Below are 17577 nucleotides of genomic sequence, written 5' to 3'. Positions count from 1 at the left end.
CATGTGAATCTTTTTTCTTGATTTAATTTTATTTATTTTTGGCTGCATTGGGTCTTTGTTGCTGCATGTGTGTTTTCTCTAGTTGTGGCGAGTGGGGGCTACTCTTCGTTGTGGTGCGTGGGCTTCTCATTGTGGTGGCTTCTCTTATTGCGGAGCATGGGCTCTAGGTGCATGGGCTTCAGTAGTTGTGGCACGAGGGCTCAGTAGCTGTGGCTTGTGGGCTCAGTAGTTGTGGCTCGTGGGCTCAGTAGTTGTGGCACACACGGGCTTAGTTGCTCCACAGCATGTGGGATCTTCCCGGACCAGGGCTCGAACCTGTGTCCCCTGCATTGGCAGGCGGATTCTTAACCACTGCTCTACCAGGGAAGCCCCATTCATGTGAATCTTTGAAGGTTGGTTCTTTTGTAAAACCACTTCAATTTTGCAATAAATATGGGCATATTAAGGAAACCTTATGGAAAGGAGGAAAGGCATTCCTAATAGGTATATGTATTAGTGCTTGTAAACAAGTGCGGGCAGAAGAAAAAATTGTTTGATTGTGAGAATGTTTGTACTGTGTTATTGGCAGAAGAAAAAATTTTTTAAACTTCAATATTTTTAAACAGTCAATTCACAGTTCAAGGAAAATATAAAACATAAAATAAACTAAATTAAAAGCATTACTCTCTACCTGATAGAAGTATGTAAAACAGAAATAAGAAAATGGAACTTAGAATTTAAAAGAGCAATTAGAGATCATTTAGAATAATTTTCATACGTTAAAATGAAGAAATTGAGTCCCAAATAGGTCAGATGGTTTTCCCAACCCCAGAAAGCTAATGAATAATTATCTATTTTCTAGGACAAACACCTTGCACCTGTGAATTATTTTTCACTTAAAAGAGGTCTTATTGGTAATTCACCCTCTGTTACCTAAAGCAATACAGAGTGTATAGTTGATGAGTCATCTCAGAAGCTGAATGAATCTGGGAGACAGAGGAAGGCAGGTAATCAAGCTTAATGAGCATTTAATATATGCTAGGTATTGTGCTGAGTTTTTTATTGCCGCATTTGTAGAGTCGTTGTATGCCAATGAAACGATCCATGCATTTGCTAGTGAGGGGCTTTAGTGTAGAGAGAGTGTATGTAAATGTGCCCAATGTCCCGGACTGAATACTGGAGTTAGAACTCGAACCCAATCTCTGCCTCCGAAGTGCATTCCACTAAGCCAAAGCACTGAGAGAGAATTCTCCACAATTCTGGCATTTCTGCATGTCTTCTGAGCCACTGGAAGGTTATTTGCTTTGCAAAAAACCTTGGAAGCTAGAGCTCCTGTCTTTCTAAAGATGGAGATCCAGCTAGACCATCAAAAATAGTAAAGCCTCCCACCCCCCTCTACCTAGAGAGAAGGTTTGCACTTACTTTCTAAGGTAAAAAACAAAACCCCCAAAACTAATTTATCTCCAGAGGTGAGGATGAGCAGGTTTGCCAGCAGCCCCTTCTGACATTAGGAGTTTCTTTAAACTCAGTGTTTCCAGGCTTTGGCACAGCCCCGAGTGACCCGCACCTGCCTGGGATGGTTCCACATTGTCCCCATGGAACTTGAGGGGCAAGAGAAACTGATGTGAACCTACCCTTCCATGAGTAAGAGATTGTCTAAATCAATGCAGGCTTATTGTTTCCTTACCAAACAAATTTATGGAAGTGTGGTGAGCAAATTTTAGGGGCTTCTGAACCATTTGATACACACTACTTCTGCAAACTGAAAATCTGCCTGCCAGCTCAGCTTTTAGAAAGAGGTCTCATTCATTCCCCGACAAAGCCTGTGCTCAGTCAACTTATTTAACTGTGAAAAAATATATGACACTTCTCAGGCCCGTTGGTGGTAGCTTAGATTCTGTGCACCTCACTAAAAGCCAAAGGAGAAAAAATGACAGGCATTCATGAGATACAGTAACAAAGAGAACAGCAGCTATGTGCTAATTTAATTTAGTTAATTTACAATTTAGTTAATTTCTAAAAAAACCCTCTAATTTTCTTTCTGATTCAGTGCTGTTTCTTATCATTTAAGAAATCATTCCGTGAGCATTTCTCTGATACTCCCAGTCAGGAAGGTGGTTACCATTTATAACCAAATGCCCACCTTTTTGCCAACTTTGCTTTGTTTATGCTCCTCCCCTCCTAGCATTCTTGACAAAAAATATTCATTCATTTTTATTTATGCTTTGAATTATTGGTAAAGTGTAATCGTCTCCACCTCATGACCAACACTTGGCTAAGATGCACATATTAAAAATTCTTTAACCTCTTCTCATTAACAAAATACTCCATTCTTAACATTGTTACAGTTTTCCTTTTGTGAGCTCCTTTGCATTGAATAGAATCTTCCAGCATTGTAGTGCCTGAATCTGAAAAGGTACACGCTAGAAGCATTGTCACTGGCATGGCCACCAACTAACCTGTAAAACGGTACAGCTATCTGCTGCTCAAAGTAAGCCTTGGCCCTTTTGGCTGCCAGCTCGCATAATTCTTTCGTGTGCTCTCTGTCCTTCTGTATGAATATGTGGTTTTGTGGTTTTTGTGATTTTGTGGTTAATTTCTTCTTACTGAGAAAGTCTCTGGCGTGAATCAGACCATGGCAGACAGAAGTACTGTATTTCTTGTCAGGAGAATTAACTAGTTTTTCATTGTGGGGAGATTAAAAAACAAAAAAAAGGCATCAGAAGCAAAATGGTCACAGTTATTCTTTGTACCCTGTTCATACCTTTGTGCCAGGGGTGAGGCCAATTGAAGATATCAGGTCATTAATTTCCATAGTATCCTTGTGAGGGAGGACAATGGAAACTAATTATCCTTATTTTATAGATACTGAGAGAAGTAGAGACCTCTCTGCAGCCTGTGTAATTCATCGGTAGTGGAACCTCAAACCTCAGTTTAATTTCACAGTAGTTCATGGGTTTGATCAAGTCCTAAGGGAGCACAGATCCGTGCTGGGGAGGAGGCATGTCACTGGGCGCACTTCCCTACATGGAAGGCCTGTGACCCTTTCTCATATTCCCCAATTGTTCTCAGTTTCCAAAGAGACAGGGCAAGATCCAAGTAGAAAAAGAGGGATTAGGAAGTTCATTGTTTGTTCAGAAACAAAACCAAGGAGAGCATTTAACTAAGTGCTTGATTCACTGGAATAAAGCCATGTGGTCAGTGCCTGATACTTTCCAGTTTTTAGAAATATCACAGAAAAGACTGTTCCCAAACCCATCAGCTTCTTGGTTGATAAAGTGGGAAGGTTCCCCCGCAGGGTCCATTAGAACCAGCGATGGCTGTCATCGCCTCACCGAATTCTCTCCATCCTCTATGAAATAGAGCTTCCTTGGGGTGCAGAGGTTTTCTGCAGGGTCAGGGGAGAGAGAGAGGAGGAAAGTGGTTATAAGGCTGTAAATAAGACTAAGAATCCTGTTAGGTGATTTTAAAATCATGGAAATGAATTTTCCTTCATAGAACCCCAGGAAGGGGGAGGAGGTGCATATCGTAGCTGGCAGCTCAAGGAAATCCTGAAGAACACATAAGTGGTTACAAAGAACTGATGGTAAGCAATATGGCAAAAATAAGCAAATAATAACTTCTCTTTCTACCAAAGGTGAAATGGTCAGAAGTTTGGCATATAGAATTAAAATGGGGAAAAAAAAAAACCTGAAGAAAAATTACTAAAGGAAATTGTAGCTCTGGTGGTGCTGTCTACTGTGCTCTGCTGTAGTCTGGATATGTGTACTAGAACTTCTGAGGTCATGTGTGTGTATATATACATATATATCTCCACACATACACACACACACACATATGAGGAAATGTGTACAGAATCCTGTCCCTGCCATGTTCACCCAAAGAGCCCACATGGAAAAACAGCTGGTTCTGATCTGGCTCAATACGGAACATTGTCAAGCCCCCATCGGGGCCAGTGGAGCAGGTAGGCTACAAGACCTCAGTGATGAGAAGTGGAGAGCGGAACACCATTTGCAGTGAGGGCTCAATAATTAATCAAAGCAAAAAATTCTAATGAAGGCAGCAGCCACAGCAGAACACAAATGAGGCATTTATGGAGCTAGGGATAAATGTAAGAGAAAAAAGGAAGAGGAAAGAAGCACAAAAGTCATGTTGTCCATGAATGAGAATGTCAGACGTCTGAATACTTGACTTTTCAAGGCTCCTGAGGGCCAGTTGGGGCAGAAAGTCATGCTACATTTGAATTATCATCTCTTCTCTTCAATACACACGTATTCAGAGCTTGGGAGTTTGATGTGGCCAAGATTTGATCTATGCCCCGAGGGTCTGGATGCTTTACTGGGAGCTGGTCGTGATGACCCAGCCAAGAGCCAGCCTGAGGTGGACTTTTTTTTTTTATTATTTTATTTAACATCTTTATTGGGGTATAATTGCTTTACAATGGCATGTTAGTCTCTGCTTTATAACAAAGTGAATCAGTTATACATATACATATGTTCCCATATCTCTTCCCTCTTGCATCTCCCTCCCTCTCACCCTCCCTATCCCACCCTTCTAGGTGGTCACAAACCACCGAGCTGATCTTCCTGCGCTATGCGGCTGCTTCCCACTAGCTATCTATTTTACGTTTGGTAGTGTATATATGTCCATGCCACTCTCTCACTTTGTCCCAGCTTACCCTTCCCCCTCCCCATATCCTCAAGTCCATTCTCTACTAGGTCTGTGTCTTTCTTCCCATCTTGCCCCTAGATTCTTCATGACCTTTTTTTCTTTTTTTTCTTAGATTCCATATATATGTGTTAGCATACGGTATTTGTTTTTCTCTTTCTGACTTACTTCACTCTGTATGACATACTCTAGGTCCATCCACCTCCCTACAAATAACTCAATTTCGTTTCTTTTTATGGCTGAGTAATATTCCATTGTATATATGTGCCACATCTTCTTTATCCATTCATCTGTTGATGGACACTTAGGTTGCTTCCATGTCCTGGCTATTGTAAATAGAGCTGCAATGAACATTTTGGTGCATGACTCCTTTTGAATTATGGTTTTCTCAGGGTATATGCCCAGTAGTGGGATTGCTGGGTCGTATGGTAGTTCTATTTGTAGTTTTTTAAGGAACCTCCATACTGTTCTCCATAGTGGCTGTATCAATTTACATTCCCACCAACAGTGCAAGAGTGTTGCCTTTTCTCCACACCCTGTCCAGCATTTATTGTTTCTAGATTTTTTGATGATGGTCATTCTGACCGGTGTGAGATGATATCTCATTGTAGTTTTGATTTGCATTTCTCTAATGATTAATGATGTTGAGCATTCTTTCATGTGTTTGTTGGCAATCTGTATATCTTCTTTGGAGAAATGTCTATTTAGGTCTTCTGCCCATTTTTGGGTAAGTTGTGCTGGGAAAACTGGACAGGTACATGTAAGAGTATGAAATTAGAACACTCCCTGACACCGTACACAAAAATAAATGGATTAAAGACCTAAATGTATGGCCAGAAACTATCAAACTCTTAGAGGAAAACATAGGCACAACACTCTATGACATAAATCACAGCAAGATCCTTTTTGACCCACCTCCTAGAGAAATGGAAATAAAAACAAAAATAAACAAATGGGACCTAATGAAACTTCAAAGCTTTTGCACAGCGAAGGAAACCATAAACAAGACCAAAAGACAACCCTTAGAATGGGAGAAAATATTTGCAAATGAAGCAACGGACAAAGGATTAATCTCCAGAATTTACAAGCAGCTCATGTAGCTCAATAACAAAAAAAACAAACCACCCAATCTGAGGTGGGCTTTTTACCACTTCCTTATATCCTGACACCTAGTAATTCTGAGTTTTCTGTGTAACAGTACAAGCAAAGCAAACACACATTTATATTTTCTTCACATAATCACTCATTTATTAATCAATAATTATTGAGCAGCTACTATGTGTGAAACCAAGGGCAGCGTAGTGCAGGCAAGAGACAGAAGTGTTTATCAGAGTCTCAGCTCTCAAAGAAACTATAAAATACTCGATTGAATTTAGTGCCACGAGAGAATTGGAGACAAGGTAACATGGAAATTCAGAGGAAGGCAAGATCAATTCTTCTTTGGGAGAAACCAGAAAAGGCTCAAGAGAGGAGGGGGCATTGAAGTTGAGACTCACAGAATGGTTGGAATTCTCTAAGGAAGCTATGACAGCCTCAACACAACAGGAAAAAAGGAGAAGTTAAGCATGATTGTGTTGTCTTTAATCATGTGAGGTTAAGCTCCTCTAATTTATCTGTTCTTTATAGCCACATTTATTCCCCCACTGCATTGTAAAATAATTTGAAACCACTGAACAACTAACAATGCATGGATTGTGTGATTCGACAGAGAACAGCCACAGGGTAAAGCAAATGGGAACACTGGGGAGCACTTGCCTTTATTTTGAGTAAGTGTTTTGTGACAAACTCTGGGTTTGTCACTGAGGATGCAAAGAAGTAGAAGACCTCTTTCAGTGGCCACATAGTTACTCAAATGGCCACAAAACCACTTGATACCTTCTCTCTGGGCAGCTTTCCTGAATTGTCGTTCTTCACAGATGACCTAAAATGGCAAATCTCTCCTCTAAGAAATTGCGTTTTGAGGGGAGATAAATATGCATATATTCACATGTAGATGAACACCAACTATATTCACTAACTGGTGGATGCCACTTTACAGTTTGTAAAGGCTTTTTAGAATGTCTTGTCCAACTTGTGGACTCCATGAAATAAGCTAGGCAAATATTATCATTATCCTATCTTACATAACATCCAGGAGAGTGAGTCTCAGTGGGAAGAGAGACCTGTCTAAAGTCAGGCAGCTAGAGATGAGGCCACTCCAAATAGATTCATCTTGGTCTGGTGTTTTTAGCAATAACCAGTAGGAGTCAGCCGTCTTTCAAGTTATTTGAACAAATATTTCCAACCATGTTACTTAGCCATCTCAAAGTCTCTGTTTTTGACCAGATCTTAGCACAGCTGATGTGTATAACAAAATCTTTCTGATTAGGGCAGTGGTTGCTTTTCATGTTTTTTTTTTTTTTTAAATCTTAATACTTCAAACCCACATATGCTCTTCAGAGGTGGCATATTGGGAATTATCCAATGGTGATGTGATCTAAACAGCCCAAAGGTTTCCTTCTAATTCCTTTTTGTTTGTTTTTCAGTAGCCAGGGACGTAGTGGAAGCAATTTGAGATGTCTAGAAGAGGGCTGTAGAAGATGTTGCATGCATACATTAAAGCATTGGCTCTTTTCTGTTATGGTTTCTTTTATGGTTTGTGTGTCCAAATCATATTTCAGCCTGCTAGTATGTATTGCTATTACCTTTAGCACAGAGCCTGAAAAAGAAATCAAACCTAGAATGTCTTTGCCCTCAATTCCATCAAAGTTCCCATGAAGTTATTGGTGACAGTGCTGCATCCTTGATCTTGGATTCTCAAAATCCACGCAGAGTGCGTTACTGCATACGCATGCAGGGTGTGCTGACTTGCAGTATCCAAAGAGCTCTTTAGCAGAGCCTCTGGTTCTATATGGTGAAAACCTATCCATTGGGGTCATCTAAGTTGCTACAGGCAGGTCATGATTCTCTCTGATCTGGGTTAGGAGATTTTTCTCTAGCTGTAAAGAAACAGCTAGCTGTATGTACTAGTTGTTTTTCTTTGTTGGTATTGTCTTGTTTTGTTTTTAGTTGCCTCCAGTTCTTCTAGAAGCTCAGGGAAGTTCCAAAGGCCTCTGAAGCTCTGCAGAGACTCTGGGGTGAGAGCTCAGTGAGAGCTTTTCCCTTCATGAACTAATCAGAGGGCAGAGGGCTGGCACGGGTCTCTCTCCCCTCTGGGTGCTACGGCGCTTTACTTTGGGAATAGGACCACCTAGTGGGGCGGTCTGGCCAGCCTTTTCTCCTGGACTGAGTGGTTTGGTAGCTGAAAGGGAGTAACAGTTTCTGAGAGGTGAAAAATGTGTCTCTCCAGAATCTTGAGAAAGATTCTGAATCCTGTTCCCAATTCCAGAGTACCAGTCCGCTTTCAACACTGCAATATCAATCAACACATGCTATGAAAACTTACCAAAAGTTAGGGTCAGGGGAATTATTTGGAGGATTATGTAATCCTATTTCTATTAAAAAAAAAAAAAACAAAACTTTAAAAGGCAGCAGAGGGGCTTCCCTGGTGGCGCAGTGGTTGAGAGTCCGCCTGCCAATTCAGGGGACATGGGTTTGTGCCCCGGTCCGGGAAGATCCTACATGCCATGGAGCGGCTGAGCCTGTGAGCCATGGCTGCTGGGCCTGCATGTCCAGAGCCTGTGCTCTGCAACGGGAGAGGCCACAACAGTGAGAGGCCCGCGTACTGCAAAAAATAAATATAAATAAATAAATAAATAAATAGATAAAAGGCAGCAGAGAGGGGCTTCCTGCTGCTAAGAAAGATAAAGCTGCTCTTCACTTATGAAAATTACACACAGCTGTCCACCCCTGCACAAGGGATTAGCATCAAACTGGAGAAAGATTAAAAACAAGATAAAACAAAAAAACAAAAACCTTCTCCCCATCAGTGGGCCTCTTCCACATATTTACTTTGTTTTGTTTTGTTTGTTTGTTTGTTTTACGCTGTGCTTCATGTTTTGAACCTCATGTACGGCTTGTGAGATAGCAGAGCCTCCCTGCCAGGTGCATTTAGGACATCCTCATCGCCCTGACATCTTTCATTTTCCCCTTCCCGGTAATCTCTAGACTCTACGGTTACACATCACAGATCCTTTTCCCCAGTAAAGCTTTCTCTAAGACAGTTTATCTTTTACCCCTTTCCCTTAAAGTTCTATGGTTGATTGTGGTTCTGATTAAAACTATTCCAGCCGTTAGCATTTCAAAAGAAGAATTTAAGAGATTAAATTAGACAGAGGAGGAAGGAAGATATATTGTAATTGATAATTAGGTGAACTTCACTGTAGCCTCCTCAGGATAACTCTCTGGTCTTTGAGCTAGGTTTTGGAGAGTAATGAGTTTTTATCCGAAACCCACTTTGTAGCCAGTGGGAGTCTTGTTCTCTCCCCTCAGTGCGAGCTGTCTTTGGTAAAAGGCTTATCAGTGGTAATGGGCCAGCCACTCACCCCTACTCCACACAACTGCTGCTGACTGCTGACCCATACTGCACTGCCATTGAATAAAGAGGTGAAGATCAAATAGAATCTGGTCGCATCCCACAGAAAGCCAAGAATGGGCACATTTTCACAAATTATTCAGAGACAACACCTGAATTGCTGTCAGCTAACTGGATAAATTGGGGGAAAGAGAAGAATAGCACCCCGCCTTTCCACTGCCCACTTATTCAGGTGATATTTTCTGGTCTTAACTCCTTTCATGGAAATATAGTCTAAAATCCAGTATACCCTTAATTCAACGTAAGATAATACTTTGGCTTATGTTGGATACTGGGCAGGGATTCTCTTGATTATTTCATTACAAAAATCAGACCACATCTCCCATAAATAAAATGTGTGAGGAGAAAACCTTAAGGTAGTTGGGGCTATATGAGACATAGCTGAAGTATTTTTTTTCTCATTTTGACCATAATTTTTGTTGAATTACAAAGAAATCCATAACGAACTAGTTCTAAACAGTAACATGGACTGCGGTTTAGCTAGTGGTTGAATATCGTAGGCTCTGATGCTAGACCATGTAGATTAAAAACTTGCCCCCATCATTTTTGGTTAGGTAATCTCAAGAAAGCTACTTTACCTCTTGGAGCTTCAGTTCCCTCATTTGCAAAATGAGTGCAATAATAATACCTCCTTAGGTTGGTTGCTATGAGCATGGAATATGATCGTTAGGACTAAAGTAGCCAAGTCTGGCTCATTCACTGGATTTTTCTGTTGATATGATCTCTAACCACAGAGTTACGCATGGGCTTATGTTCTGTTCCCACATGCTTGATTGGAAATTTCACAGCACAAACTTGCAGATACTGAAAGTATCAACAGCATACCTATTTAAGGCAGAGTGATCTGTGAGCCCAGGGGTACATTGCGATTCAGGATACAGATGTGTCGCTAGGTACCCATCTGAGGACACTTTTAGTTAAGTAAGCTGTAGGCCTGCAGAGCTCTTGAGGTATAGAAGATAGAGAGCGCTGCTCACAACAGTACAAATTGTTTAGAAGATTTCCTGTACTGCACTAATAGCACCTTCTAGGTTCTAATACTCTTAAATTTAGAACTATTAGACTGAACCCCTTACTCTCAGCCAATTGAAATATAATTCTCTCCATATATTTGGTCACCCTTACCTCTTGGTTAAATGTTCATTCTCCTGTTACCTCTCCCCACCCTTCAGTCTTCCGCACTGCTTCCTTAGATCTGAACTTCTTTTCCTCCCTAAATGCTGTCTAGAATCTCCTTGTAGAGTCACCGTCTTAAACACAGCTCAGAGACTAATTATTTGAGTCTGGCCCAGCCCCTGGAACTCTTCGCCTCAGTTTCTCCACATGAGCATCATTTCCCTTTTTCTTAATTAAAAAAAAATTATACAATTTTTAGGGCTTCCCTGGTGGCGCAGTGGTTGAGAGACCGCCTGCCGATGCAGGGGACACGGGTTCGTGCCCCGGTCCGGGAAGATCCCACATGCCACGGAGCGGCTGGGCCCGTGAGCCATGGCCACTGAGCCTGCGCGTCCGGAGCCTGTGCTCCACAACGGGAGAGGCCACAACAGTGGGAGGGCCGCGTACCGCAAAAAAAAAAAAAAAAATTATACAATTTTTAAAGGTTACACTCCATTTACAGTTATTACAAAACATTGACTATATTCCCCGTGTTGTACAGTCTATCCTTGTAGCCTATCCTACACCCCATAGTTTGTACCTCCCACTCCCCCAGCCCTATATTGCTCCTCTTCCCCCAACTGGTAGCCACTACTTTGTTCTCTATCTGTGAGTCAAGCATCAATTCCTTTGAGTCTGCTTTGATGCCTTAGCGAGATGTAAACACTATAATGTTGGTATAGGTCTATATAGGTCTTCAGGTAAGTCCCTTAGTTCCATACCTAACCTAGGTCAACTGAATTGAGGTGCTTACTTCTTGTGCATGTTCTATAGTGCACTTACTCTTTGTTTGTTTGTTTGCTGGGGAATGGCTCCTCTTTTAACCTGGTTTCTCTGAGGATCCCAGCATTAAGACTTGGATCACTTATGACAAATTAGGTTATGCTGCAGTAACAAATGACCCCCAAATCCTAATTTGTCATAGTAATAAAGTATTTCAACTCACTCACCATGTTATCATGGGTTTGCTATGATTCGGTTCCATGTTGTCTTCATCTCAGGATACTCTAACTGATGGAGTAGCCTCTATCTGTTAGAACCTATATCTTTAATGTTGCCATCAGTTGGGAGAAGCAAATCATGTGCCCAGCTCTTACTCTAACAAGATGGGAATGTATAATTTTCCTGCAAAAGGGGAACATTGGAGGGTAGGTTACCAAATATGAATGAGCAGTAATTTGATCTGTACTAAAGCCAGTTGCTGTAACTAGAGGAAAGACTCTAATGCAAACTTAGAAATTCTTCCAATTTCTAACACAGTAAGCTGAACTTCTGGCTTTCCATATCTCCAAATTACACAAAAAGTGATAAAAGCCGGTGATTCACAAATTGTAGTTTTTTGTTTTTTGTTTTTTTTGCGGTACGCGGGCCCTTCACTGTTGTGGCCTCTCCCGCTGCGGAGCACGGGCTCCGGACGCGCAGGCTCAGCGGCCATGGCTCACAGGCCTAGCTGCTCCGTGACATGTGGGATCTTCCCAGACCGGGGCACGGAACCCGTGTCCCCCGCATCGGCAGGCGGACTCTCAACCACTGCGCCACCAGGGAAGCCCCACAAATTGTAGTTTTTAAGTTAATAATGAAGTACGCTTAAGTTCTAAGAGGGAAGTTTATAGCAATACAAGCCTACCTCAAGAAACAAGAAAAATCTCAAATAAACAATCTAACCTTACACCTAAAGTAACTAGAGAAAGAAGAACAAAGTTAGCAGAAGGAACAAAATCATAAAGATCAGAGCAGAAATAAATGAAATAGAAATAAAGAAAACAATAGCAAATATCAATAAAATGAAAAGCTAGTTCTTTGAGGAGATAAACAAAATTGATAAACCATTAGCCAAACTCATCAAGAAAAGGAGGGAAAGGACTCAAATCAATAAAATTAGAAATGAAAAAGGAGAAGTTACAGCAGACACCGCAGAAATACAAAGCATCCTAAGAGACTACTACAAGCAACTCTATTTCAATAAAATGGACAACCTGGAAGAAATGGACAAATTTTTAGAAAGGTATAACTTCCAATACTGAACCAGGAAGAAACAGATAATATGAACACACCAATCACAAGTAATGAAATTGAAACTGTGATTAAGAATCTTCCAACAAACAAAAGTCCAGGACCAGATGGCTTCACAGGTGAATTCTATCAAACAATTAAACAAGAGCTAACACCCATCCTTCTCAAACTCTTCCAAAAAACTGCAGAAGAAGGAAAACTCCCAAACTCATTCTATGAGGCCAGCATCACCCTGATACCAAAACAAGACAAAGATAATACAAAAAATGAAAATTACAGACCAATATCACTGATGAATATAGATGCAAAAATCCTCAAGAAAATACTAGCAAACAGAATCCAACAACACATTAAAAGGATCACAAACCATGATCAAGTGGGATTTATCCCAGGGATGCCAGGATTCTTCAATATATGCAAATCAATCAATGTGATACACCATATTAACAAACTGAAGAATGAAAATCATATGATGATATCAATAGATGCAAAAAAATCTTTTGACAAAATTCAACACCCATTTATGAAAAAGACTCTCCAGAAGGTGGGCATAGAGGGAACCTACCTCAACATAATAAAGGCCATATATGACAAACCCACAGCAAACATCATTCTCAATGGTGAGAAACCGAAAGCATTTCCTCTAAGATCAGGAACAAGACAAGGATGTCCACTCTCACCACTATTATTCAACATAGTTTTGGAAGTCCTAGCCATGACAATCAGAGAAGAAACAGAAATAAAAGGAATCCAAATTGGAAAAGAAGAAGTAAAACTGTCACTGTTTGTAGATGACATGATACTATACATAGAGAATCCTAAAGATGCCACCAGAAAACTACTAGAGCTAATCAATGAATTTGGTAAAGTTGCAGGATACAAAATTAATGCACAGAAATCTCTTGCATTCCTCTACCCTAATGATGAAAAATCTGAAAGAGAAATTAAGGAAGCACTCCCATTTACCACTGCAACAAAATGAATAAAATACCTAGGAGACAAAAGACCTGTATGCAGAAAACCATAAGACACTGATGAAAGAAATTAAAGATGATACAAACAGATGGAGAGATATACCATGTTCTCGGATTGGAAGAATCAATATTGTGAAAATGACTATACTACCCAAAGCAATCCACAGATTCAATGCAATCCCTATCAAATTACCGATGGCACTTTTCCCAGAACTAGAACAAAAAATCTTAAATATGTATGGAGACACAAAAGACTCCAAATAGCCAAAGCAGTCTTGAGGGAAAGAAACAGAGCTGGAGGAATCAGACTCCCTGACTTCAGACTATACTACAAAGCTACAGTCATCAAGATAATATGGTACTGGCCCCAAAACAGAAATACAGATCAATGGAACAGGATAGAAAGCCCAGAGATAAACCCACGCACCTATTGTCAACTAATCTATGACAAAGGAGGCAAGGATACACAATGGAGAAAAGACAGTCTCTTCAATAAGTGGTGCTGGGAAAACTGGAGAGCTACATGTAAAAGAATGAAATTAGAATACTCCCTAACAGCATACACAAAAATAAACTCAAAATGGATTAGAAACCTAAATGTAAGACCAGATGCTATAAAACTCTTAGATGAAAACATAGGAGGAACACTCTTTGACATAAATAACAGCAAGATCTTTTTTGATCCACCTCCTAGAGTAATGGAAATAAAAACAAAATAAATAAAACACAAAACAAACAAACAAAAAAATAATGAAGTACGCTTATACCTTATTTCTTAAAGAATCCTTATTCCAGAATTCCTTTAAAGAAGGCTAGTAACTATTAGAGAAAAATTATACAGAATTGTCCTTCTTTTTAACTTTCACTTTAGCTATAAAAGATCAAAAAAAAGCAAATCAAGATCATTCTCTAAATTATGGATCTTTTTAATATTATATAAAAATATGATGTAAATATACCATCAAAAGCTGAGCTTTGTTATAGAGAGAAAGCACATATCCAAATGAATTTATTCAGATCAAATCAGTATAGTGAAAGCTTTAAATAAATAACTGATAAGAAGCAATACCTAGCGATACAGTAGCTAAAAAATGAGAGTAAAATGTCATCTGAACCCATGGGAAATATGTTACAGTAGGAGAGCTGACAACAAAATTAAAGTAATAAATGAGAAATGCATAGCATATCAATTCAATAAATCTGCAGTGAATGCACTATTTTACTTTCCCAATAAAGTGGCTTATTTATTACTCTGTTTTTTAGGAATGGGAATAAATATTGAGATCTTTAAAAGCCAGAGCTCTTTCAAATTTGTTTGAAGGAATAAAATAAGAGCAATGTAACTTACTTTCTAGGGACCGTAGAAAACTTGTTTATTTTAAATTTTATAGGAACGAAGGTGTTCCCAATTCAGGCATTGGCTTAGTTTCAGTGAAACTGCAAGAACACTGAATAATTTGTGCCTTGGTGAGACAAGGCCATATTCCAGTGAGAAAGAAAAATAATCAATTTCTATCTCTAAAGTTCTTTGGGCATACAAAGGCTTTGTTATTATGTCATATTTTTTAGTTAAGTGTGCATGAGAGATTAGTACTTAGTGTATAATTTGCCATTGCAAATAAAATAAAATACAATAAATAGTTCACAAATTGTGGCCGTCAATGGCAAATGATTTGTATCAGTAATCACAAATATCTGAGTTTAAATAGTAGACAAAGGATGTAGGGAAATAATCAGAATAGATGATGGGATGTGTAAATTCACCTGTATTTGTGTTTTGCCCTTGCCCAGCAAGGTAGAACGCCCTCCTTAACAAATTATCTATCAAATATTCCTAGGAGCAAGTGCCTAGGACAGATGTTTCTAGCATTGTCTTGCATCTGGAGAAAGTGAAGAAGTGATATAGGGAGGAGTAAATACAACAAAGTTGACTAACAAAATCTAAAAAGCCAACTCTTTAACTCTGGCATCATCCACCAGATAGTCCAAATTCGTCTCCACTCAACAACCCAAAGAGGGACTTGTAAAGTCTACCTTACTTATCTACAGTCTGCAAACTCAATCATCTTCATAATGTAATTGCTGATAGAGGGTTAACAACCCTAAATCTCTTCAAGTCGGTGAGATGTCATGTGTCAAAAGGCTAATTAGAAGAGACTTGATAGACTTCAGAGGGAAGTGTGGCCACACTTGTAATACCTCCGTGGCTGATCTTGAGTTCCAAGCGCCTTGGAGATATTCTGAAATGTTTTGCCATTTGGGAAATTAAAATTTACTGTGACAGAATTGCGTATGTTAAAAAAAGAAAGCAAAACCAAACCAAAAGAATGACTTCAATTAATGGGTCAGCCTAGGGAAATGGATTTTTTATTTGTTAAGAACCAAGGGACTGAATAAAGATCCATCAACATACGATACCAGGTAATTCTAATTAACTACAGTAAGCAAAGAGTTTGTCTCACTTAGTTTAGGAGTCACAGGGGAAAACAGCGCTTCCTTCTTAAGGCACCGGCGTTATCTAACATTCCACGAAGGAGAGAATCTTGCTTCTCCCTGGAAATCTTTGCTTGTTCTTCTCCCACTAATATTTTTATTAATCAGTATTTGATTATATTTTCATTTTCAAAATACTTTAAAATCTCAAATTTTATAATAAAAACTTTCTTGGTCATTATCACTTTACTCTTAAAAAAAAAACAGAAGGAAGCTAGAACTTGGCAGGGTAAAGGGATTGGTGTGAACTTATGGATATCAAGGCTTTAAGAATTTGGAGCTTCCCATTGTATGGGGATGTAAAGAAATCGCGCCTGATTACCAACTCTATTTACCTAATTTATATCTTCTGCCAATTTGGGGTCTTTTATTATTTTTTGTGGAGATGGCAATTAGTTAAAATTAAGTTTTAAAAATTTATTAAACCAATAAATAAAGTTAACTTTAACCAAGTTAACTTTAACCAAGTTAACTTTAACCAATAAAGTTAACTTTAAAAAGACTGCCCTCTATATTTCATACATAGATGTATTTCATATGTACAAAAAGATAACTATTACTGTCTATTCTGTAAGTTTCACTTAACATACCAAGTATTTTGTCATTTACCTAAATATTGATCAGTTTATTAGCTATAAAACATTTTGTTGTAGTAACATCCTATGATTTGTTAAACTCTTTATTAGTGTGAAATACTCAGATTGTTTCTAGTTTTTTCATTATTATTGATAACACTACAATGATCATCTTTATATGCGTACTGAATTATTACCTTAATATAAATTCTAGGAATGAAATTATTGAATCAGAAGGTATACCAGTCCTTGTGGCTTTTTTGCTGCATAGTTTTCCTTTTCTTTATGTATGAATTGACCAATATATAATGCCAATAGCAATGAATTAGTGTGTCATTTTCACTCTAACCTTGTCAACAGCGTGAGTTGACAGAAAAATTGATACTTCATTACATGCAGTACAGTGTTTCAAATTCATTTAAATTTCCATTTTTTTGACAGTTAAAAGAGTTATGTTTAAGCTAATTAAAGCCACTGGAATCATTAAAGCTATATGGGTTAGTACTGCATTTCGATTCATTGAGTTTAAGATTTAGTTATATGCGGATGAGTATAAAATTTAGTTTCAGGAAATCCATGAGTGAAACTTGTTATACAGTGGCATATCACTAAATAAAATTATTTATAAGGTTGAACGGACTCAATCTCATATAAAAAGTACCAAAAGAACCTTGTTAAAAGAATGATCTCATTTGAAAAAGGCTTGAAATGAATTCATCATAACGAGGCATGGACCCCGAGGGCATGGCTGCAGTATTTTAGATTTTATTTGTCTTTGACTGAAAACTTGATTTATTAATAGCATTTCACTGATTCTTTTATCCATGTGCATGGTATAATTCATCTTCATCTTCCTTTCAGAAACGCCACTGGAATAAAAGCTTGTTTGTTTGTTTGATCTTTCCCTGATTTTGGAGTTTATTATTGAGCCCTATATGGGAAATAAAATAATTTTTTAAAATACTTATTAAGAAGTAGACTCTGTAATAGGCACTTTAGGCAGAGCTGAAAAGTGAGAGTTGGGTCACTTATTTTGTAAGAGTGATACCTTATAGTTCTGAGGGGAACATTACATCACTGATGGGGCCAAATCCCCTCAGCAGTATTTGTGTTCAGTGCTCACCGAGCCCATGTAGGAACATCTCCATGGAGTGGATGTCCTTTGGTAGTTTTCACTCATTGGTTCTTTACACATTCAATTTCATTT

Source organism: Leucopleurus acutus (assembly GCF_964270905.1).
Source record: "Leucopleurus acutus genome assembly, chromosome: 5".
NCBI classification, from domain to species: domain Eukaryota; kingdom Metazoa; phylum Chordata; class Mammalia; order Artiodactyla; family Delphinidae; genus Leucopleurus; species Leucopleurus acutus.
This window is presented reverse-complemented; position numbering follows the sequence as displayed.